At 43.7% G+C, this 15,118-nt stretch overlaps 1 protein-coding gene across 2 annotated transcripts in view; it reads left to right on the top strand.

Annotated features, from left to right (window-relative positions):
- Positions 1-15,118, top strand: part of Ptk2b (protein tyrosine kinase 2 beta) — a 117,005-nt gene that overhangs the window by 61,145 nt on the left and 40,742 nt on the right. The gene's annotated exons all lie outside the window — the stretch shown is intronic.

Genomic DNA, 15,118 nt, shown 5'->3' with positions numbered 1-15,118 from the left:
CTTCTTTTCAAATTGAGACAATGACTACATTTGTATTTTAAAACAGTACACAGTATGCTGCAGAGAGTATGCCCCAGGGCTGGGGGTGTGGCCTAAGAGCTTACTTACCTGGTATGTATAAGGTCCTGGTTTCTATCTCTAGCACTACAGGAGGGAGAGGAGAGGAGGAAGAGAGGAAGGGAGGGAGGGAGAAGAAAGAGGAAAGAGGGGATAGAACCAGAGGGAAGAAAAAGAAGGCAGACTTGGAGAAGAGATTTATGCTCATCGAAGCTTGGAAATGCTTGGTTAAACAACTCTGGAGACTGGATTGTGGCTCAGTGGTAGGGCATTGGCTTACAGCGGGAAGACCTTAGTTCTATCTTGAGAGCACATCCCCCTAGCCATACCCTGAAAATCATGAGCACACTCTTTTTGCAGCAAGACTTCTCAAAGTCCTCAGTGGGCTGTTTTGCCTGATGAATTACTAAGACAGGACCACAGTGATATTTTTCATTTGCCTAAAGGAATTATTCTTTTGTATGTAGAACCTGTTAATTCTCTGGCAAACCTAAGGCAGGTTTTCCCCCACCCCAACCCCTAAACTCTATAGCAGAGCAGAGGGACCGAGAGAGGAAGAGTGGTGGGGGATGGGTTGGGAGGTGGTATCTATAGTGGGAGGGAGATGTGGACTTGGACGAATGAATGGAGTGTTCTTGGGAACAGATAAGTCAATAGATTTGTGTCCATCAAGAAGGTGGAGTCAATAGAAACTTATCATTAATTAAATGTGGGGAGGGAACAAAAGGAAGGGGACAAAGATGACTCAGCCTTTGGCTTGGACAGCAGAATGGGTGCTGGCATCATTCGTTGGGACGAGAAAGGAAGTGCACCCTGAAATTTCACCTTCACACGCCTTGTGTTTGAAATATTTTTGAAACACCCCCATGAAGCAATGTAGGCCTGCAGCTCAGAAGGACAGGACATAGACAGAGGATTTGGATAATGTCATGCAATGGCTGTCATGCCAGAGAGCTGGGCCATCTATGAAGAATGAGTAGAGCAAGAGAAGGGTTCCAGTTAGGGCAGTCAGGGAAGCCAGATTTCATAGAGCTGAGAAAAAAAAAAGGGTAGTAAAAGAAAAGAGAAATCAACAGAGGCAGGGGACCCCAAGACAGGAGTGGTTAGCAGTGTGGGACAATGCTAAAGAGTCTTCAGAGGGGCTGCAGAGATCGCTCAGAGGTTAAGAGCACTAGCTGCTCTTCCTGAGGTCCTGAATTCAATTCCCAGCAACCACATGGTGGCTCACAAACATCTGTAATGAGATCTGGTGCCTTCTTCTGGCTTGCAGGCATACATGCCAGAACACTGCATACATAATAAATAAATCTTAAAAAAAAAAAAAAGAAAAGAAAAAACAAAGAAATAGAGAAAACCAGAAATAGACTCACTGTCTTTGGGACTAGATGTCATTGATGACATTTCTGGGCAGTTTCAGCACAGGAAGCCTTTGCTATGGGTTGACACATAGAGAGAGGATTAACCAATACAGTAGAGCATTTTTGACCAGGAAAGAGAAAAGGGAACATTGACATCATACAGCCCTAACTTGGGAAGGCACGTGGCAGGTTTGAGGTCATAGGTGTCCCCAGATTGACAATTAAAGTCAAGTTAATAACTTTGCTTTAATCTCACCTTGTGGGAAACATGGATATAGTGTAAAATCTTGAGTGATGTGAAATTGCCTTTTTAAAATGATGATATCGGTTAAAGGATGGAGATTAGAGGGGGGCAAGTATGGCTGTTGGTGGAGGTCTGTGGAGAGATGCTAACAGCATAGATTAGTATAGCCATGGATATGGTAATCTGATGATGGCACTAATGATGGAAGGAATGATGCCAATGGTGGTGGACTGGTAACCGTGGTGACAATGGTGACAGCGGTGACGGTGGTTATGATGGTGGTATTGCTATTGATGATGATGGCAGTAGTGATGATTGATGGTGATGATGGTGGTGATGATGGTGGTAGTGTTGGTGATGATGGGGTGGTGGTCTTGCTGATGCTGGTGGTGATGATGCTCGTGGTGGTGATGGTGATGATGTTAGCAGTGACGATGGTGATGATGGCAGTAGTAACAGTAGTAACCATAGCGATGACTATGATGTGATGGTGGTGGTGAAGTAATGATTGTGATGCTGTAAGCTGACATTTTTGTTGGATAGAAGCTAACCCCCACATTCATGTTCTCTCGCTGACTTCTCAAAAGGCCCCTCTGAAACACACACTGTTATTATCTCCAGTTTCTATTTAAGGAAACCCAGTGCAGAGGAGTTAAGCAAATTGTTAGCTAAGTGGTGGGTTTTGTTTTCAAACCCAGACAATCCACCTCCAGAGTGTACACTCTTAACCAGTGCAGTCTACGGAAAGAAGTGACTGCAGCTCAGAGAACAGAGGAGTTGGAGTGAAAGGCTCTGATGCTCAGAAATGCAAGAACACAGAGCAAGCGTGAAGAACTGCAGCCTGCCCCAGGTAGATGGGACTCTACTCCCAGTTTCTACAGGAAACTGGCTGGGCAGTGGTGCATCTGCCACTTGGTTTTTATCTCTTTGAGTATATTTGCGGTGCCTTCCTATTTTCAAGCGGCATCATTTGAAAACACCATTGGTAGGTGATTCTGGAGAGAGATTCTGTCTTGACAAAGAATTTGGACTGGACAGGCTGTGGATGGTGGCTGAATGAAACCCTGGTTATGGATGAGACCAAACAGAAAAGCATCCTGAATATTCTGTCCTACATCCCACAAATGTTGTTGTGTGCCTCCAGTGCCTGGCATGGGACACTGACATTTTCCAAACATGGGTGAATTCCCTGTTCTCATGGGGCTTCCTGACCAAGGCTATGATATTGACTCACACCCATGAATGAATCTTTAAAACACAATGCAAGTTCTCTGATAGAAAGAAACAGAACCTGGGCAAGCATGCGATGTAGAGGAGGGATTGATCCACATGCCAAGGACCAGCTTTGCTCAGTGCCTTTGGAGGACATAGTCCCCAGGGTGTATAGGGATGGGGCCCAGGCCCAGCATCCTTGCCTTAGATTCTCCTGAAGTTAGTAGCCTCTTCCTCCCCTGCTTCCTAACTCTGTATTGTCCTTCCCCACCGCTTGGGCGTCAGTGAATTTTTCTGTTTCACTCTATGTCCCTTTATCATCCTTCCAGTTCTCATAATGCTGCCAGCCCTTTCAGACTTGCCAAGCACATATTCCTCTGTAAGAATACTGCTGCATTGACAACCCTCTCTCTAGGCTGTGCGTGATGAAACGGAAGCAACAGAGACCTACCCCGGACAGCCCACATTGATGTGGTGGCTGCACAGCACCCTTACCCCAGGCAGACTGCCAACTTCAAGTTGTTCATCTAGATTCTCAACTTCCTTCTGTGTAAATGTGAATGCCTCGTCACACTTTCTCTTTGCTGAAACAAAGCTATGGCAAAGCAGGAATGGCAGCACTTATCTATGACCCCAGCTCTCCATAGGAGGAGGCAGGAGAATGGTGAGTTCCAGGCCAGCCTGGGCTACACACTGAGACCCTATCTCTAGAACAGATCAGGTCTGAAAATAATTACCAGCCTTAGCACCTAAGTCTTCGCAGAAAGCAGGCAGCTGCTAAAGAGATCAGCAGTGGCTTGGACGAGAAATGTGTTCTGCCCTTCTTGAATCCCCACTTCCCTTTGCTTTGATAGTCATAGGAAATTGTGTTTGTTAGGAGCTGGCTCTCTGTGGCAGGTGGAGGCTTATGTCATTATATTTTCCTCTAATGTACTAATTTGATAGACTGGGAAAAGGATTAAAGCAACAGCCTGCAAACAAGTAGCGAGGACATCAGTGGCCGGGAACCTCCTTTATGTTTTCTCTCTGCCCGCTCATACTTCTTGCTTTTCCTTCCCCTCTTATCCCATCCCCAACTCATTTGCAGGTAGGGTGACCATAGGTTCTGTTTGCATCCCAGTTTGTATGCCCTGCCCAGGGATGATTAATAGTGTACTGCTAATGTCAATCAAACCATGAACTGGAGGATAAATTTTATGATCACCCATGTCTAAGTGTCATACTCCTCTCTGATCAGCACCCTGAAGGACTAGCTCTCCCTGTCTTCTTCTTGCTGATGCCTGCGGATCCATTCTGTGCCCAACTCTGTCCACCCTTAGAACTTCTCATACGAGAAAGCATTAAGGAAAGGGTGGGCTTGAGCCTGTGATACAATGTGTCTCAAGAGTTGCCCAAGCGCATGTGATGATACAATGTATCAGAATTGTTGTCTGAGCTCTATACTTCTATGCCCTGAGTACAAATGAGTGGGCAAGATTTATTCCTACCAGGTTTAGCAGCTGGTATCTGTAATCTCAGCATTTGGGAAGCTAAGGTAGGAGGATTGCTGTGAATTTGAGACCAGCCTGAGCTACATAATAAGTTCTTGACTAGCCAGGGCTACAAAACTAAACCCTGTCTTAAAGGAGGAAGGGCTGGAGAGCTGCTTCAGTAGTTAGAGCACTTCTTCTTGCAGAGGACCCAAGTTCGATTCCCAGAACCCACATGGAGGCTCACAAGTCTGCAATACAGCTTGTAAGGGATCTGATGCCCTCTTCTGAACTCTGTGGGCACCAGCCACTCATGTGGTGTGCAGACATACATGCAAGCAAAATACTCAGATTAAAAAAAAATCTTAAAAAATAAAAAAAGGATTTTTTCCATTTGTACAGGGGTAATACACTGCATTAAATGTGTAAGGTCTTATCTACGTGGGTTTGATTACAAGAACTAATAAAGTATTCTCTAAATAAAAATTAAAAAGGAGAGAAGGAAAGAATTCATCTTGGTTTTGTCTTGAACTGGAACTTTCTGGAACCTTCCCCACCCTGTCCAGATGCATCCTTTTTACCAACAAGGTAGCAGGAGTGCTTTGGGTGCTGCTTGCCTGAAAGCAGCCTGCTCTGCACCCACTTCCACTCACTACCGTCACCTGTGAACCCCCACAAGCCTCCCGAAATCCCAGAAGGAGAAGATTCAGGTATTGTGACACACAGTCCTTCTGACAACAATGGGAAGGTGAGGCCTTTGGGAATGTGATTAAACCATGAATGGCATTAGAAGAGTTTAAGAAGAATCTAGGGCCCAGTGAGCTCGTTCAGCAGTCAAGACTGCATACTGATCTTGCTGAAGACTGAAATTTGGTTCCTAGCACCCATATCAGGTGGCTCGCACCTGCCTATAACTCCAGTGCCAGGGTATCTATCGGACAACCTCTTCTGGCCGCCGTGGGCACTATACTCAGGTACACATCTTCTCCTCCTGTATACACATAATGAAAAATAAAACTTTAAACATCATTTAAAGAAAGATGTCAAAGAGAATGCCCCTGCCCACCCCCCCTCTACTGTGTGGAAACTGAGCACAGGCCCTCATCTTGACTGAGGTCCTTTGTCACCTAAGCATTCCTCATTTCCCTCCTTTAGAGACTACAAGGCCAATGCCTCAGGTTGGAGGTACAACAGGAAGACAGGGGAAGCTATTCCTAGGAGAAGGCTTGGCCTACATCAGGCTAGTTCCTTACATGAGAGCAGCCCATGAAACATGCAGGAAAGGGCCAGTCAGGAAACCACAGACCAGCACCACACAGTGACATAAAAAGAGCACATTCATACACACTTCCTCTTTTCTGCTCCCCTTCTCATTTCCTGTGTGTGTTCCCAGCCCCTCAAACATGCAGCCCCTCACTGCAGGGAGACAAAGAAGATGGGAAGCCTAATGGGTAGAGACTTCAGTTTGAGCCTATCCATGTGCATAGACTCATGACGTCTGCAAATGAGGAGTCAGGTGTCTGTGCTGTTCTTCTATTTTTGACCTGATGGTTTCATGGTTGAATGTCCTCCTTAGAGCTTTTATCACCTTGGGATGAAAGCTTTTGGAGTGATAAGTTATGCAAACTTTAGTATTTAGCTCTGCAATTGCTATCTGAAAATTATCTGCTATATGAACCAAGGGTTCAGAACTTATATAGCTACTGTCTTTGTTTTCTAACCCTACTTTAACAGATTGCTAGAGACCAATGGTTAAAACAACAGAAATGGTTCTGTCATAGCTCTAACGGCTAGAAACCCCAAGTGCAGGCATCAGAACCTTGTATCCTCTTCCCAAATTTGATGACTCCTGGTATTCCTGGGCATTGGTAGCATCTCCCCATCCACCGCTATTCATATTGCCCTCTCATCCATAGCATTTGTAAAGACACCATTGATTAAGAGACACACAGAGAGTCCAGAATGACTGTTAACTGAGTTGTTTAACTTAATTATATTTACATAGACTCTTTTTAAAAATGTGATCTAAGAATGAGAACATGGGCATGTCTTGCTGGAACATCCAAGTCCTATTAGCCATCTGTTTGGATCATGATATTATAGTCAGGCATGTACAGTGAAAGCACACAGATGTGCAGGGATGAATGTAAGCGTGTTTCATATACATATTACCTTGACACCCAGAAGGGGTCAGGGAACAGAGCCCAGATGATATAAGTCTACCATTTTCCCACACTGCCAAGGGCCTTAGTTGCCAGGGAGCCTGGGGCCTGTGTGCCCTGGCATGAGGTTTCCTGGCAGGCTGTCAGGATACATGGTACCCTGTCACTTTTTAAAAGATTTATTTTTATTTATGTGTATGTATTTTCATCTGTGTGAATACATGCTGTGTGTGTGTGTGTGTGTGTGTGTGTGTGTGTGTGTGTGTGTGTGAGTGTGAGTGTGTGTGTGTGTATACCGGCAGAAGCCAGAAGAAAGCACTGAATCCCCTGGAGCTGGGGTTACTGTTGAATATGAGTCACCTGATATGAGTGCTAGGAACCTAACTCTTGTCCTGTGGGAGAGCAGGAAACACTCTTAACATTGAGCCATTCCTCCAGAGTAACTTTTTCATTTTCAGCGTGGTTTACACTCATCCATAAGGCTCTCCTGCTCACCTGCCTGCTCTCTTTCTCCCCACAAGGTGTCCAGATCTTAAGCAAAGACTCAAAACTCATCATCATCTCTTGAATAGCTCCTTCTAGAAACTAGTTAAAATTCTACTGTGTCATTGTCACCGTGACTAGGGCATGAAACTTGGACTTCAGTGGGAAGTGTCTTGGGTGTTAAATAGCCACACACAACAAAAGATCCTTTTGCACTGTTCCACTTAGTGTTACTATTGCTATGATAAAACACCATGAACAAAAGCAAGTTGAGAAGGAAAGGGTTTATTTGGCTTATACTTCCACATCATAGTCCATCATGGGAGGGAAGTCAGGACAAGAATTCCAACAGGGCGGGAACCTGGAGGCAGGAGCTGATGCAGAGGCCATGGAGGGGCGCTGCTTACTGGCTTGCTCATCCTGGCACACATAGCCTGCTTTCTTATACAATCAAGGGCCAGTAGCCCAGGAATGGCACCACCCACAATGGGCTGGGCCCTCCCACATTAATCACTAATTTAACCATACCCCCCTACAGGCTTGCCTACAGCCCAATCTGAAGGAGGATATTTTCTCAATTTAAAGTCCTTCCTTTCTGGTGACTCTAGCTTGTGTCAAGTTGACATAAAACTAGCCAGCACATGTCCCAAATGTTATCAGCACTCCATTGACACTCACTGATATAGATTATTAAGCACTATAGCAAATGTGAATATTCTAGGTCCATCCTCCATAGTAAATAACACTCTTCACCCCTTCATTATGAAGCAATTAATGTGACCCATCTCCCAAGCCAACTTCACAATGAATTATAAAGTCATTATATAAAAATTATTTTAAAAAATAATTATTTTTATTATTTTAAAAAATATCTTAGTAGGGGGAACATTTTTTTAAAGAAATATATTAATCTGCCCAATACTTTCCTGTCTGCTTTTCTCATTCTTTCTTCCTCCTGAAGCTCATCTTAGCATTAAGAGCTCTTCCTTGTGGCATATTAACAAATAAGAATTTGAATCGAACAGGTCTATATTTAACAGAGTATTTTTATTTTGAAGACAACCTATATGCTCAAGGTCAATTAAAGATAAGATTCTTGTTACTGTCTCAGCCTTTTAATTTTCTTTTTTTCTGAGTTCTACCTTCCATCTCCATGTAGAACAAAAGAGAAAAGGAAGACACTGCTGTATGGAGCTTGAGTCTCAGGCCTGAAAACTCTTGCAGGCCTTTGTTCCAAGCAGAATGAAGCCGTTTTCCTCTGCACTGTTTTTGTTTGTTTGTTTGTTTGTTTTGTTTTTTTTCCAGAGGACAGGTATTGCCAGATCAACTCTGAGTGTGGCCTGATCATCCTGGGGCTGATTTTATTATTTATCATCTTCCTTCTGTCTGTGTTAACATCCACATCCTCTCATGCTCTCTTGTAGTTACTTATTGTCCCATCATGAGAACTACTATTAGATATTATTGAGTACCTAATGTATACCAAACAATGTCTGAGGTCCTTATGTACCTGGAATAGGCATAAGGCAGGGAAGTCATAACATATTAACCACATGTCAGAACATATTAGCTTGTCACCTAAAAGGAACGGGAAATAAATTTAAATCTGCACTCTTGTCTCTTGGAGGGTTGACACTGGAAGACTGTTTTTGAGATAGGGCACATTTCTTGGAATCCTCAACCAGTCATGGATTACAACTCAAAGATGGTCCATGTCCAGCTGATTCAAGGTCAGACAGACAGTTGTTTCAGTCCTAATTTGTCACTGTCTTTATTAGATTCCTAGGAGTCTTCTAACAAAATACCACATGTAGCATGGCTGAAGGGTATGTGTTGTTTCATAGTTCTGAGGTCTAGAAAGCCAACATCCAGGTGTTGGTAGGGCCACACCCCCTCTGAAGCTTATGGAGAAATCTTTCCTTGCCTCTTCTCCAGGTCTGGTATTCTGCCTTTGTCTTTGGTGTTCTTTGGCTTACAGATCCTTTGCTGAAGTCTTGCTTCTTCTCCTGTCATTTGCATTCTTGTATACATGTCTCTCTTGGTGACTTAATGTCCCCCTTATAAGAACATAGGTCAGATGGGAGTAGGATTACCTAATGACCTCATTTTAATTTAACTAATCTCCAAAGACTATATTTCCCAACAAAGTTGCAGTGGAAAGGAAGCAGTGGTTGTGCCACTAGCTTGTCTTTCTGGAAAAACAAAATTCAACCCATAACAATATGTTGCTGGATGTACTTTGGAGTCCATAGAAGAACCAAAAACCCTGTCAATCTGGGGGTGTAAGGAATGGCTTCCCAGAGGCCCTCACAATGCTGCCTAGGAATCCAGGGAAGGAACCCAAGACTCTATAAGCTCAGGGGAATTAGGAGCACATTGCATAGATGTCTGCATGGAATGACATTGACAAGGACTCTCCTAAAACATGGCAGGGAGGGAAGAACATGGAACTGAACCAAAGGAGCAGTTGGGACCAGGCTGTCTTGGTGTAGAATGGTGGGGACCAGGCTATCTTTGTGGAGGATGGTGGAGATCAAGTTATCTTGGTAGAGGATGATGGGGACTAGGCTATCTTGGTGTAGGATGGTGAGGACCAGGCTATCTTTGTGGGGGATGGTGGGATCAAGCCATCTTGGTAGAGGACTGTGAGAACCAGGCTATCTTGGTGAAGGATTGTGAGAACCAGGCTATCTTGGTGGAGGATGGTGTGAGGCCTCCAGCTAGCACATTGTTGGTTTCTTTTTTAATAACCTGGCCACAATATAAAAAAAAGCTTAAAGAAACTTAAGGGAAATTTGGGTATTTATTAAACTAATTGAGCTTGAGGACATAGTGAAAACAGAGAGGTCACTGAGGAGGTTCTGGAATGTGATGGTACTGGGAAGGAGAGAGAAAGCCAAAGGTCTGTTGCTTGGATGATCTTCTTTGTGGGATTGTTTAATAGTGGGAGGATTACGTCATTCTGCAATCCCAAACTTGTGTGAAGGGAATGGGGAGATGAGTCAGTGGGCCAAAAGCTTGCCACACAGGCGTGAGGACTAGAGTTGATATTCACAGCATCTACAAAAAAGCTGGTGACTATGATAGCCTACCTGTGATTCCCTAGTTCTGGAGGCACAGACACAGCATCCCCAGAGCAAGCTGGCTAGATGGACTAGCAAAATCAGAGTACTCTGGGTTCAAGTGGGAGACCCAGCTTCAACATGTGAGGTAGAGAGTGGTTTTGGAAGACACCTGGCATCAACCTCTGATTCCCTGAACTTACACTCATGTGGGCATGCATACACACGTGCATGCATGACTCACACACACAAGCATTAGAAAGAAGATATACACAAACTGTGACAGCTATGATGTCACTGATGATGTCATCTTATCTATCAGCAAATGAAAAGTCCTTCTCATGTGATGCATAACTATAAACGCTTTGGGGTGTGGGGACAAGCTATCCAGACACATTCCTTCTTTGTTTCTGACCTGCAAGTGGAAAAGTCAGAGAACAGAGGAGGGAAAGGTTGTCTGGGGTCTTCAAACTACTTAATAATTTGAATAAATCAACATGAACCACAAAGGAAGGAAAACTCTAGGAACACAGATGTTAGCAAGAAAGTACCAGAAATCTTTTAGAATCTAGGCTGAAACTGAAGGCAGCTAGAAAGCCTACCCTTCAGCACCTGGAAGCCCTTGTATGAGACGAAGGCAAGGTCTTCCAGGGGCAAAAGGAACCCTAGGCTTATCTAAAGAGCCAGCACTTGGTAAAAACTCAGGATCTGCTCTTTTCTGCTCTTTCCTGCTGTTCACCTGGGGCAGACAGGACTTTCCCTGTCTCCCTCTTCTCTTCTGTCCTCTCTCTGTCTCTGTGTCTCTTTACCTTCTCTTTCCTTCCCCCACCCCTTTCCCTTTTTAATAAAACTTCTGAGTTAAAAACAAAAACAAAAACACTCAGGTTCCATATGGCAATTGAATGAGTAGGAAAACATCATGTACTATCATTTTTAAGGAAAGCTTTACTGATAGAGAAAGAAATATTGGCTCATTAATGGCAGCTGATGAGCTGGGGGTCGGGCACCAATACTGCTGCTCCTGCTGTTTGCGTGTGGAGGAGCACAAGGAAGGTGGGGCTGGAGGTAACACAGGGCAAAGGAGCTCCCTAAATGAAAGTCTTGTCATCCTCCAGTCTGTACTCATATGCTTCTCCACAGCTGAGGGCTGTGTGCTCCCTGGAGCCATAGTGCCCCAGCTCTTCAAAGTGTGCACATGGCAGATGGCAGTGGATGCTCTCAATGCAGAATGGTGTGCAGCTTGATAGGCAAGGATAGAGGAACACAAGGGGACACCATGGCCCAGGGAGTTTGTCATCCTGTTGGAAGACCTATCCTGTCAGAACTAGATTCACAGCCTAGTTTGTTTGTTGGTTTGATATATATATAATTATTTTTTGTGATAATTACATCATTTCTCTATTTCCTTTTCCCATCTCCTAAACCCTCCTATGGACCCCACCTTGCTTTCTTTCAAATTCATGACCTCTTTTTCTTTAATTGTTGTTGTTGTTGTTGTTGTTGTTGGTGGTGGTGGTGGTGGTGGTGGTGGTGGTGGTGTGTGTGTGTGTATTCCTAAATATATAAATGCAACTTACTCAGTCCATGTTTCTTGTCTGTATGTTTCCAAGACTGGTCATTTTGAATTGGATAACCCATTGGTGTGCTCTTTCCTGGGGAAGACTGTTTCTGCTGCTCTCAGCATTCCTTAGTTGCTTGTTGGTTTTTTTTTCTAGAGTTGAGGCCTCATGAGATTTCCTCCTTTCATTTCATCATATCTATTGGGGTCATCTTTGTTCGGGTCATGTTTATGCAGCCATGTCAGTGAGACATTATGAGTGTGCTTCTGACATTTCCAGGAGACACAATCTGTTGGCAAATTTCTGTTCCTCTGGCTCTCACAATCTTTTTGCCCCTTCTTCCACAATGATCCCTGAGCCTTGGGCATAGGATTTGTGTTGAGTGTATCAGTTGGGACTGGGCTCTACAACACTTCACTTTGATTGGTTTAGTCATCTGTAATGGTCTCCATTTGTTGCAAAGAGGAGTTTCCTTGATGAGAGTTGAGAGCTCACTTACCTGTGGGTATAGGAATATGTGCTTAGAACGTAGTTAGGCTTATACTGGTTTAGTAAAGTGTTGATTGTGGATTCTCCTCCAAGATCCATGGCTTCACTAGCCTCAAGTAGCTGACTAGGTTTCTAGTATCCGGTATGATTTTCCTCTTATTGAACAGATCTGCAGTCCAATTAGAGAGCTGTTGGCACTGAGGTTTGTGTGCACCTGTAAGGTTAGAGAGAGTCATGCTGGTTGTTGCTGTGGTTCATAGGCATTGGCTGAAGAGGATTAGTGGTTGTTTCCCTGCTTTGAAAGCTTGCATGCTGCCTTCTGGTACCATGAAAGCTAGTCCTTAGGGAAAAGGCTTTCAGTCAGATCCAACTAGGGTCCTATTTCTGAAGTGCACGGTCATACCCTAGTTTGTGTGATACCATGTTGATGCTCTTTCTATGCAGTTGTGAGCATCAAATTCATTTCTCCAGGCCATGTCCCTAAAGAATGATACTTGGAAACTAAAACTTAGGCTTGGTTCTAAAATCACTGTGACGTGGCATTGCTCATTAAGCCCTTTTAGTAAAGGCAACTCAAAGGGCAACCCTTCCCCCCATCCTAACTCACCCTCCCCATTGTAACTCACCCAGCCAACCATTTCAAAAGAATCCCTTATTACATAGTCCTCCCTAGTGTTCCCTTCCCCATAGTTTCAACACTTTCCCTTTATTTTCAATACATCTCTCCCTTTGCTCAGCTCCCCTGTAAGTAATTGATCCCACCATTATTGAGTTCTCTTTGTCCCTGGGTGCCTGCTGGGACCAGCTCCCCAGCTTTCAGGTCTAATCCTTGGCCCTCCTGCCACTCACAAGAGAAGGAAAGGAGGCAAGCAGAGGGAGGAGGCAAAAAGGTAGAAGGATAAAATGATTTTTTAATAATCTAGTTTAAACTAAACTCTGTAAGAGATTACTTCCTCAAAATAATGCTTTTAAAAAAGCATTAACCTTGAGCCAAGCAATGTTCCAAAGAGTTTTAGCTCGTAATAAACCACTTCACTCGGGCACTAGTGCTTCCTTATTCTAGATGAAAACATGCGAACCTGGAGGCTTGTATGGACAAAACTCTAAAGAACTAATTTTAAAATGAAGGAAAAGAGATGGAGAGAACCAGCTGTTCAAATCTGTCTTCAATATTCACTCTTAGCCATTGAGATTCTTCTCCATCCCTGGCAGTTTCTTACAAAGTCCAAAACCCTTGACCCAGTAATTCTACTCTTATGGGTTAATTGAAAGCAAATAACAATGTATCATTTATACATAAACACTTTACATTAACTTTTAAAATTTCACAATAGTTAAAAAATACAGAAATTCCTTGGGTTTCTAGAAGTAGAGGGCTAAATAAACATTGTTGATATAAAATAAACTGTTTGTTGATACAGTAGACTATCACTCATCTCCAAAAAGGAACACTGAATCTGGGGACATGGGTCAGTGCTAGAGCTCTTGCCTACCATATGCAACGCCCTACGCTCGATTCCCAGCCTTAACAAGAGAGAAAGAAACATTGTCAGGGTGTGATGATGAATACCTGTAATCCTAGCACTTAGGGGCCTGAGGCAGGCAGGTTGCTAGGTCAATATCATCCCGGGTTATATAATATCTTGTCTCAAAAAATACAAAATTAAAAATTAAAAGAAACTTATATTGATATATCAACAATGTAGGCAAATCTTAGACATTATGCTAAGTGAAAAAGTTAGACAGAAAAATGTACCACACAGTAAATAATTCAATTTATATGAAATCATAGGATAGGCAAAATTCAATGAAACTAGGAGAGGGGATGGGTGTTTGATGTAGGAGTGGGAGTTAGCCATAATTGAAGCAACCCAGACAGAGGATTGTCTAAAGATGTCGAAACATGTATCTTAATTGATATGTGGGTCCCATGAGTGTATTTATATGTCAGTATTGAATGGGTAAAATTTGCACATTTTATGGGTATGTATTATATACATACATATCACCTTAAAGAAGAACTGTGGGAAAAGAGCAATAGTGGATCATGCTTGGGAAGTAAGTGGCAACATCCGGCCATTGCTGAAGCTGAGCCCATGTGCAAGGAGGGCTCTTATACCCCTGAACTTATTTTGCATATCTTTGAAATTCAGTTCTGCATAGCGCAGGGTTCCAAGCCCTTACAAAATGAGGTGCTAGCTTAACAGATTTCAGTTTGGCAAAGGGAAGCTTCTCCATTTCAGTACCAGAGGTGGGGAGTGCTGGTGGGACTCAGTGGCGACATGAGGCATTCTGGATAAAATATCAGGGTGACCCCGCGGGCAGAGATGAGCAGAAGGTCAGTAACAGAAGCCAGTGGCGATAATGACAGACTGCTTCATGACTTTGACCTGATGTTCTCACCCATGCCCCACCCTCTGGAGCCACCGTGGATTGCATCATTCACCTCCAGCCTCAGCTCTCATTTCCAAGCTGATGGTAGATTTCTGGCATGTGCTCTGTTCCCCATGCCCTGCTCCTCCAATGCATCTCACAGACCGGTAGTAAGCTTCTCTGATAGACATTATCTTACTCAGTATGAAGGGGAGTTTTGTGGCTGAGGGTCTTCTAGTTCGTATTTCATGGAGTTCAGAGAATTGGAAGGCGGCAACTAGACCAAGTCATCCGGGTGTCCAAGCTGATGCATAAACTGGACATTCTTTTAAACCAACATTACTTAAATATTAGTCTTGACATTTTCCTAGTGGAGACAAAAAGAAACATGTTTTCTTCTAATTTTCAATAAAGGAATTAAATCCACTTTGCCTACTAAATTAGACAACTTCTTGGGAGGCATGTTTAAAAAATACATACAGTCTAAACAACGAACTGTCCCTCTTCTCTCTTGTCAGACTACAGCCTCCAGGCTGGTGTAAGCTGCTGTAGGCGAGGGTAGGTTAGGGTAGACTGGTGTAGACTAGGTATAGGGTAGACTGGTGTAGGCTGGGGTAGGCTGGGTAGGCCAGGGTAGGTTGAGGTAGGCT

Source organism: Cricetulus griseus (genome assembly GCF_003668045.3).
Source record: "Cricetulus griseus strain 17A/GY chromosome 1 unlocalized genomic scaffold, alternate assembly CriGri-PICRH-1.0 chr1_1, whole genome shotgun sequence".
NCBI classification, from domain to species: domain Eukaryota; kingdom Metazoa; phylum Chordata; class Mammalia; order Rodentia; family Cricetidae; genus Cricetulus; species Cricetulus griseus.
Note: the sequence above shows the minus strand (reverse complement) of the source record. Positions and strands in the feature narration are given on the sequence as shown.